The following is an 11165-nucleotide window of genomic DNA, read 5'->3' on the forward strand; positions in this document are numbered from 1 at the left end:
TTTGCTTCATACCTTTTCCTTTTGAGCATATCCTTCTTTTTATTAATACGGCTCATTGTCAAAGCCAGGTGCAGACCCTCCCCTAAGTGAGTTAACGTAACGTGTGACGTCATGTTCAGTGACTGTGTGTAGCGTGAGCTGCGAGTCATGTCTGTAGTCGGCGTCGTTCAGTATTGGGGTTCCTCCAGAGTCAATATTATTGGCCAGATTTTGACCAACAAGAGAGAAAAAAGTATTGAAATCACTAGCAATTTGCTTTAATGTTTCATCGTCAAAAACATGTGATTGAGGTAAAAACTTCTGTACAGGAAACGCATCTGGAGATTTGACTCTCCCAGACAGCTCATTGATAACACCCCAAAGCACTTTGGGATCTTTATTCCCCTGATTAATTTTGCTTCTGTAATAATCTCTCTTTGCATTTTTTAACGATCGACTTAAATTGCTTCTAACTATGATAAAGTGAATCCTTAGGTTTTCATTAAAAGGTTGTGTTTTTAGAGTTTTACTAAGCTTGTCCCTCTCACGAATTTGTTGAACAAGATCCAGCGTTATCCAAGGTTTTATCTTTTTAAATCTTGTATTGTTATTTGATAATTTTCTTGAGCTTTCATTAGACACTGATATAATTTCTTTAAAACGCTCAGAACAAACATTGGTATCGAAACAGTTCAGAACGGTTCCCCAATCTGCGTGAGTAAGATTGTCGGCAAGTAGTGTGCGGTCAATGTAAGTGTGACTTGTCTTGTCGGACTGATAGTTGGATGAATTGTTCGTGGTTACAGTCAAATTCAGTGCAGTTCCATAGTGATCGGTGATACCTGTCTCAAAAATAGTTGTATTTATATATTTTAAATCTGCAATACGGACAAATATATGATCCAAACAAGACATAGAGTTATAAGAGATACGTGTGGGTTTATCAATACACTGAACTAAGCCATTGCCTATCAAACAATTTAAATATCTGTCAGAAATGTGATTACCTTTGAGCAAGTCAATGTTTATATCACCCACAAAAATCATCTTTACATTCAAAGGCAAATAGTTAAAGAATTCTTCGAGTTCTGATAAAAATAAGTCAACGTTGCTGTCATGAGTTCTGTACAGTGTAGTGAGAATGTATTGCTCACTGTGTAAAGTAAAGTTCAAGCGTAAACCAAAAACGTCTCCAATAGTAATCTGTACATAAGTGAAAGCCAGACGATTATTTACATAAACTAGTACACCGTCATTCTGATTGCGATAGTTATCTGTAGTCACAAGGTCAAAGCCCTCTATAACCTCTCCCCCCACCCCACCCCTCAACCAACATTCAGAAAGAACAATGAAATCAAGATTATGAATAAACGGATGTAATAAGACTAACAACTCGTCAAAATTCTTCTGGATACTACGAATATTAATGTGAAATAATTTTAACGTGCTATCATTAAGCTTCGTATTAAAAAAATTAAAATAATCCGTCTCTGTGTCTAATGCTACACAGGAATTAAATGAAAGTATATCGTCATCCACTTCACCCAACATGACCTCTGCACAGCCTCCCACCCAGTCAAGGACCCTGAATTTAAAGTAGGAAAAAACTAAATATAATAAAAAATCAATTAATAATTGTAACAGAGTTGTACAGTTACGATATTGAACATATTAAAATTGAGCTTTGGAGTCCAAAGCTATGCTAACCTTAAATAACAAATAATTGTACTGTAACAGTAATGAAAAACTAAAATATCTTTTACCCTGAACATGTGATACGAATCATAAAATACCTATAACTGGGAACTAACAACAATCATGGAAATAAAATTTAAAATACTTGTTACCATCAATTATTAATTGCATTTAAAAATATATTATTAGATATTGCATGTATTTTTTTAATAAACAATGATAAACATAACACTAGACTTTTGAGGGGAAGAAATATAACGAAAGTTTATCTAGTTATACTAAATGAAAGCACAAAAGTCTAATTAAATAAAAACGTTAATAACCATCAGTTTTAATCACAAGAAAGAAAAGCTTATAGTAATGATACAGTAGTAAAAAAATAATGTTTACGACTTGTATAGTGAAGAAGTTTACCTACTTTAGGATGACACGTTTTCCTCGTGTGTAGTAGGTTTTTTGTATATGTCCAAGTCCTTGATTTCCATCACGCGGATGGCTGAGTCCTTCTCCGTGGGTTTGATTAGCACCTTCCCGTTAAAATATCCCGCGAAATGCAGCCTCCCCTCCCGTTGCAGTCTTCTCGCAGTACCCAGCAGCTGCTTGTTGTGGGGTGTCAACTGCTCATTGATGTAGACGTCCGTGGATGGAAGTGAACGTGCCAGATCAGATGCCTTGAAGCTCTTTCTGCGTCTGGCAGCGCTGAGCCACAACTCTTTGAAGGTGCGGGAGACAAACTGCACAATAATCGGTGGATGTGACAGCTTCTCCGAGTACTTGCGAAGACGGTGTGCTATTGAAATATCACCCCTTTGGTAGTCGACCCCGAAGACGCTGGCAATCTTCTGTAGAACTATGTAAATATTTTCATCTTTGGTAAGAGGCAGTCCAACAATCTCTATGTTGGCACAGCGAGAGTGTTGCTCAGCCTCGCGCAACTGCTGACGCATCTTGTTCACTTGGTCGCTTATCTCTGCGCTGGCCTGCTCCGACGTGCAGCATCTCTGATCTAACTCTGTGAAATTAGCCTCTAGAGATGTCAGTCTACCCTCAAACTTTTGCAGGTCCACTTTGAGTGAATTGATACACTCCATAACATCAGATATTTTGGTATCAGTATTAGTATTAATGTCAGTTTTTAGAGAGTTAATAGCATCGAAGAATACCTTGTTTGATACTGCTACACTTTCTTCCGGTCGCACAACACTCGGGTCGCACTGATCACACTTCCAGGATTTAATTTTGTTTTTGGTTAGGTTCTGCGTAGTGCCGAATCTTGTACACGCAGGGTGAAACACACTCGAACAATCCACACACTTTACGGGTATTTCGCCACTTGACAGGTCTATTTTGCATTTACCGCACTTTTCCGCCATAGTCACAACTATAATAAACTGGGAAGACTAATGAACCACAGTATATAAATAAAAAAATTATAGGTTACAAGAATTGAGGTTATGAATTAAGTCCGTGACTGAGCAGGTATAGGCCTGGCTCAGACGATCTCTGATAAGAGGTCCGTCCTGGTCAGCTGACTGATAACGACTGATATGGTGTTGTACAACAGTTATGGTGTTGTATATTGTTGGTTAAAATGTACAATTTTTGAATAGACTAAGTATATATTTCTTAAAAGTCTTGAAAATGAAAGAGTATTATTAATATAAAAATTATTTGAAAGCTCAATAATGTAGATGCAATAGTGTATTTAGGTATGACTTAAATTAATGTATTTACCAGATTTTAAGATTTTGCCGAAACTCAACATGTCGCTTGAGAGTTTCGCTCATAAAATGGCTGTATTTTTATCATAGTTGAAGTAATTGTTACATATCATACAATAGTAAATACTAGGTGAAACCCGTCGAAATCGACGGTTACTTTCAAGGCTTATGTTAATTCATCTAACTGCAATAAATTGGATGAAATATACATAAATATAATAAAATAAGAGAAACGTCTTATAACACTTAAAACATATATTTACGCTTATACTGTTACTCACAAGACGGTAAATATATAATACCCCCACCGCAGCAACCCTGCAGACTAAGCGAATTTCCATTTGACTGATTTGATTCACACTGAAATGTCTACTTAAAAATATAACATTTATTCCCGATTTAAATAGAATTAGTTTAACAAGTACTTAGGTTTGCTGCATCAGGGAGGGTAAAACTATTTTTTTCGTAAAATGTTAATAGTTAGTAAGAAATAAAAACATTTTCCAAATTTGATCAAAATATGTTCATAAACAAGTAATCTACAACAGTTTACATATTCTCCATAAGAATAACATGGGAATTTTAAAGTTACAATTTTTTGGAATTTTCTCCGTAACCATTAGGCGCATAATAACGCTTTAAAATACTAAATTATTTATTTTTTTTTACTCTACAAAATGGTTTGGAAAGAAATTGCTAAACTTTATGTTTTTTGGGTCAAAAATGGGAAAAACCTATTTTTACCCCATAAAACCCCCCGTAAACCCCCGTTCCCATGGTCCGATCATGCTGGATCGCGAACTCGTTCGAATAAACGTAGGTTTACACGTTTGTACCAAATTTTATCAAAATCGGATCATTTTTGCTCGAGTTATCGTGCTAACGGACACACACATATATATATATATATAAATATATATATATATGAATTTGAACGGATGGTGTTTTTGGCCTCTAGGGACCTCAAAACGAAAAAAAAATCGGTCCCGCGTCGAGGTCTTACCATGAGTACTATGGTAATAGCTTATTCCCTATATGGGAAATTCGCTAAAAGGGCTCTTATGATATAATTTCATCTCTGACTATAACACTTTTGGAAATAGAGTAAACTTATATCGTTACTTCTTATTTTTGCTGGCTGACTGCATGGCTCTGCTACCTATCGGCGACTGCAAGAACTATTTGGGTCGTATGGAGCGACAGAACATTCGTTTTCAAGCTGGTAACAAGTTATTGGTAAACATTTTCCCCATTCTTGTTGGAAATGACACTTGATTTCCAAAGCTTAACCTAAGTACTATTATTAAGTGTTATTCTACTATGTCTCCTCAATTTAAATAATTGGTAAGACAGTTTATTAAATTTCTGTAGTGCAGGTTGTGTCGTTCCAATTCTGTAGGTTTTAAATTTAGTATTTACATGTTTAAATACTATTCTATGAAACCAGTTCCTAAATGTGGGAAAAGAGTAACTTATAATGAAGCACAAAAAATGGTTGTAACTTTGTGTATGACATATCTAAAATAATATTTCACAAAACGAACGCATCAATTTAATAAATGAATTACCAAAACCTTTTAATTACTTTAATAATCTCAACATTCTTTTAAAATAACTTTAATAACATTAGTGTAACACTGGTATTAATGTGTATGTCTTTTGATAGCATGTATTACTTAATATCACAAAAAGTTGGAATTAGACACTTACTAATGGTAAGAAAAAGTGAGAATAGTCTGGGATAAAATTAGTATATAGAAATATAGAACCAATTTAGTTTTTAAAATATAAATATAAAGCTATAAAACAAATCAGTTAGATACAAGAGCATGTAATATATTATTGTGTCGCAGAAGGGTTATTTGAAGTTTCTGCGTTGGCAACACTGATCGGGTCGGAAGAAACGCATTTGTTGGCGTAAAACAGACATCTTAGTCCTGGACAACATGGAGCTGTTTCTATACACTGCAACATGTGAAAAATATATAAATATTCAACTAAACAATGATAAATAAAATATATTGGCTGAGTAAATGACATTTAAAAGGTTACCAATGAAAATTCCGGAAATAATACATTATTTTTAAAAGTATTTAAACAGAAAAGTTTATTGTATATTATTTTTTATAGAAAATACTTCGGAAGTGTTGCTAAATAGACTAAATCTGACAATAAATAATACTAGTCATATTTTATAACAATTTTAATGCAAAAAAATTACACTAAGTCATTATTAAAATGTTTAAATGGTAAAACAATAGGTATGATCACTATTTCATTTCATCCTTTAAAACAACTTCAAATTTATCCGAAAAATAATTTTATTTTTTTGTTTGTTTTTTAACTGAATTATAAATTCAACAATTACTTTTTTGACTTACTAACTTATTAAATCTAGTAGTTACATTTTACGGGACTAACAAATAACTTGTAACTAGTTAGAACTTTTGACTAACTTTCCCAACTATGAAAATAGTACTAGTAATAATAGTATAATAGTACTAGGCATAATAGTGTGTCTATCATTATAAAAAATATGAAACAAGTTATAAGGGACAGTTTAACACCCGATAACATTTATCTCGATACTACATTTAAACGATTGTTAAATGTTTGAACTATAATTACCTATTAACGTAATAAAATATAGGCTCAGTAAAATACATTTTTTCGAAATATATTTTCCCTTAGGATGTGTTACCAACGAATATCTAACAAATCTAATACAGACACCTAAACATGATACTATACTAAACGGGATATAAATTTTTTTCTGTCATTGCTGTTTTTTGTTCTATCGTGCTCAGGTCGCTGGGACCCAAGTACAAATTTTATTGTTATATGTATTGCTGAAAAAAATGTGTTGTTATCAATATATAATTTCTCGCTCTCTCTCTAAAGTAGGTGATATATGCTGTCTAGTTATTATTAATAATATTTAATTAATACAATTTAGGGAAGGATCTACCTAGGTCTATTTAAGCTATTTTATTTGCTGTGTCTTCTAATAGGATGCGAAATGAATATATATTTTAACAATTATTTTTTTACCATTATGTTTATAACAAACATGTCATACTACCAGTAAGAATTCATCATGAAATTGCCTTACACGAATTCGCCACTAACATAAAACATTTCTCATAAAAGATGGTTAGGACTTGATTAATTTATTATTTTAAATGTGTACGGCACCTTAGTAAAATTAATTAAAAAAATATCTCAAATTCCTATCAATATAATTTACTAGACACTAGTGTTGTGACAACGATATTTGTTTCTCGCAAATTATTACATTAAAAAAGAGCAATACAATTTTAAAAAGCGAAAAGAAATGCGTAATAAAACTACGGTAATAAAATTAGGAATGACCAAATTAAAGTACAAAATATTCTACCGAGGCCGAATTCGCAATCAATTATGTAAGCAAACGCATAATTCGTATTCGAAATACATATTGCTCAAAAAAAGTATATGCTGTTAAATTATTCTACTCTAATGTCTATAAAAACCCCTTTATCATTTTAAATAACATAATAAATAACATAGTATACAATAAACATATTACTCACAGGCATCCCAATACTATTACACTTGTCGGTAGACTGCGCAGTAACAGCTGTTGTCATTGTTGTCAACAATAGGAACAGAATAACCATCCCGATAGCTCGGAGCATTGTGGCAGACTGACGACCGGAGCGAGTGTATCACTGAGCACACTTTGACCAATGATTAAACAATGTTATAACGCATGAGCAGCTGCGACTTCTGAACAACGCAGGTCACGTCTACTGATAATACTAACGACTTATTTAATCAATACTAGAGAATGAGGTTAGATTGTGCGAAGTGTTGTGAAAGAGCTCGTGTTCAATAGTCTCATTCAAGGTGGAATTAATGTAGCGTGGTTTGTTGCTGAGTAATTGAGATTGTTAAGTTTTCTGTTATTTTAGAGTTTTGTTGTAGCATCGAGTGTTTTCATTTTTCTATTGTTATAAATCTAAAGCGTTGGGAGGTTTTTTGTTAGATACAATAATGCAAATGACATAAGGATTTTGCTTGATTAATTTTGCAAATTTCCATTTGCCTTTTTGGTTTATCACTTAAAATAGTTCCTTAAACATTCTTGGGTTTCAAACAGAAGTGTGCATCAAGTGCATGAATCCCACAACTTCAAAAAAGACTAAGAAGATAACTGAGGACATTACACGGGTTAATTTTGTGAAAACAGTTACTGTAATTTTAAATGTTTGCCAACACAAACTGATTTCTTAAATTTTGTACGATTAGTTTATGTACCATTAAACCAACCATATCCTTGGCCGCAATAAACCTGTTAATACTTGGGCCGCAACTCGTACAAAACATTTTTCAGTCTGGGCCGCAACTCATACGCAAAATGAGGTTTGGGCCGCAACTCACCAACAGCGACCAATCTTTAGGTTTAACGAGTACATAGGTTTGCTGCTACATGGAGGGTAATATAGGGTTTGTAGTGAAATTTTAGTAGCTTAGTTAAATAAATATTTAAGTATTATCAAAATATATCCCTAAACAAGTAAACTCTTATTTATATAATACTAGCTGTAACCCGCGGGCTTTGCCCCGTTTAACTTCTTAATTTTCAAGATTATCTCGTTCGCATGGCTCAATCACGTCCTGGTTGAAGTTTGTTCGCTACGCTCACTCACCTTTAGGTTTGAGCTCGTTCGCTACGCTCACTCACCTTTAGGTTGGAGCTCGTTCGCTGCGCTCACTTGCCTTCAGATTAGCTCGTTCGCTACGCTAACTCGCCTCCAGGTTGCAGTTCGTTCGCTACGCTCACTCACCTTTTGGTTGCAAATTAGCTGTTGTCATAAACGTAAAAGAAATAATAGTGCTGCACCCTTTTGGTAATCCTTCTAACTTTAATGCTATTGAACATCATAGAACAGAACCAACTTGTTTAATTGAAACAGCTGTTAAGATTCAATAATTCCATTTCTCATAAGGTTAACATGGGAAACTCCAGAGCCACTGGGGCGGAGCCCGAAAGGATTTTTGAAATAAGAATATGCCTATATGTTAATCGGGAATGTGAGCTATCATCATGCCAAATTTCAGCCCAATCCGACCAGTATTTTTCGCGTTCACTTGTCACAAACATACATCCATACATCCATACATCCAAACTTTCTCATTTATAATATTAGTAGGATATGTTTTGATCAAAACCTAGTTCGCTAAGAATAATACACGTATAATGGTTTAATATAAAAAAGCTATCAACTTTCCTAATGGTACTAGTTTGACACTGATTTACTAACATTGCCTTAAGTGTAAAGATGCATACGGCAAGTAGAATTGAATGAATTTAATTCTTTCAAACTAGTTGTGTGTAAACCGAGTAACGTACTAAATCGAAGCCATATTGGCTGGCTGACTCATCAAAACATTTACTGTAAATATTGAACAAGCAAATCGCACAAGATTACTTACGAACAAACTCATCAATAACAACATTTGACGATATATTTAGAAGTGTGATTAGGCCTAATCATTTATACTGTATATACGACTTACTTAATATTTTGCAATCAGTAGAACATTTGCATATGATGTATTTTAAAGTAAAACAGTTGAGTAATTGAAGAACAGAGTGAGATGACCTGTGTAGCTTTACTGAATGAAATCAGCTGTTTGTTTAGGTAGGACCATTTAATTGAATAATATGAATTGAATTGATATAATATGAATAATATTTTTACGAAGCGCAATGTTCCTATTTACATATCAACGAAGTTTCTGTAATCTACAGTAAAAAGAAGTTTAAAGGTATGTACCTTAAATGGTAGTGTCAATTTAAAGATTCTCATGAGTTCAAACGCAAAACATCCTTTGTTCACTTGGGTATAAGAACGTGTAGATAGATCTTTTATGGGATTTCGTGAAAAACTTTTAATATTGCTCATTAGATCCTTATTCCGATTCCTGTGTTCTTTCTGTTTGTAGTTTTTGACATTTAGTGATTATGAGTGAGTGAGTGGTATTTGATTAATAAAGAAAGATTCCAAGTAACTTGTCAGCTTTTTCTAATCTGTTATACTTAAGTATAGTCAAAAATAGTTACTAACCTAGAATATATCTCCAAATTCAAACTTGCTCCAAATTAGTAATAACGCTGTACCCCAAGCAAAGTTGACATAAAAAAATTGAACGACTAATATTAAACCAGGAAACAGTGAACATCAATATATTTGCAATAATGATACTTTAAGCATTCAACAGTGCATGCAATTATAAATAGCTTAGCCTATAATGGTAATGGTAATAATTACTATTTGACCTTGGATATTGCTAAACGAGCCAGCATGCGGGAACCATCCTATTGTTCTGCTACGATCGATTAGTTCCCCGTATCACATGACGTACCTACGTCATCACAATAATGTTATTGTTCTTGGTATGGTTATGCAATCAATGTACCTGAAATAGTCTTCATAGCACAAGTTAATTTGTATGGGTATAATTTTGATTACTGATAAACCTAGGCTTTCAAACACATACATTTATATGTTATATTTCAAAATAAAATGTGTAGTTAAATTGATCCACTAAGTGAATTTTTTTTAAATTAATTATTTATATCAAATGAAGCTGAAAGGATAATTAGTAATTGCAAATTAAAAAATATTTTATGTACCATACATTTTGTAACAAAACCAAGTCACTGGGAAAAATAAGAATTTTACTTGAATCGTATAAAAAAATAGGGAAAAGTCTGTAGATACACAATCACAAGTTAGTTTTGAATGGAAACGATAAATTAAAACATTCTATTGGACCAAAAATTGCTTTTTGTTTTATTTTTACTCGTTTCAACTAAATCGCATTCGTAAAAGACTACCAGAGTTGCCTTATTTGCGATAATCGTGGACGATAATCTAATAGTCCAGGCGCTAAACGGGTTGAGTATGCACTGAAAGTCTGACAAAATTTGACTTTTGATTATTGTTGGGGACATCTAGTAGATGAAAAAAATCGATGATGTCGCATTTCTAGGGTGGTCACAACTCGGGGGGGAGGGGGGGAAGTTGCGTGGGTCATCGGTTTACGTTTCCGCGTCTAACTCACAAACGGTTAATGATAGAAAGGTGAATTAAGCGTCTATCTACGCCTAAAGATATTGTCTTTTAAAAAGGTTATTACAACCTTTCTTCTATCTCTTATACTTTAGGCGCTAATCAACATTTATTGCAAAAAATAAAATTTAAAAATACTTTAAAATGAAATATCGGAAATATTGCGCTTGTTTAGGGCATGTTACAAACTATTTATGGTTAGAAAAACTAACAAGTAGTACAACAACACCAAGTTTAAAGAAATCCGTGCAAAAACAACAGAGCTACGTTGATTTCAGTAAGAGTAAACGTGGGAAATTCGTAGTAGTATCGAGGCGCGCATGGATGGTACACGTAGCCCACAGTCAATATAGGTTTGATGTTGTAAGTAACTATGGGAAAGCTGAATTTTTCTATGCTGTTAGACCATGTTGAGATGAGCATTTTCCCAAAAGTCCCCACTCCTACCCCTTTGTGCTTTCCTCTACCCCCCCCCCTTTAGATAAATTTACAGTCTCTTAGAAATTAAGCTATAACTTAAAAACGGGTAAGGATAATAACGCAATATTTTATTAATCATTTTGCGTTACTATATTCTACAAAAAGTGTATTTACCATGGGATGGTATCCTAAATATTCATAGTTAAAAAATATCATAAACATAAAAAAA

General features: G+C 33.4%; 1 long non-coding RNA gene across 1 annotated transcript; it reads right to left on the reverse strand.

The window, feature by feature from the left end:
* Positions 1-4995: 4995 nt before the first annotated feature.
* Positions 4996-9541, reverse strand: LOC128991042 (uncharacterized). Its single transcript, XR_008490587.1, has 3 exons — positions 9509-9541; positions 6968-7114; positions 4996-5360 (listed from the first exon to the last, which is right to left on the reverse strand). It is a non-coding gene; the product is annotated as an uncharacterized LOC128991042 (long non-coding RNA).
* Positions 9542-11165: the final 1624 nt, after the last annotated feature.

The sequence above is a fragment of the Macrosteles quadrilineatus genome, unplaced genomic scaffold (genome assembly GCF_028750875.1).
Source record: "Macrosteles quadrilineatus isolate MER2022 unplaced genomic scaffold, UCM_ALF_1.0 Scaffold_3__2_contigs__length_128488019, whole genome shotgun sequence".
In the NCBI taxonomy this organism is placed as follows: Eukaryota; Metazoa; Arthropoda; class Insecta; order Hemiptera; family Cicadellidae; genus Macrosteles; species Macrosteles quadrilineatus.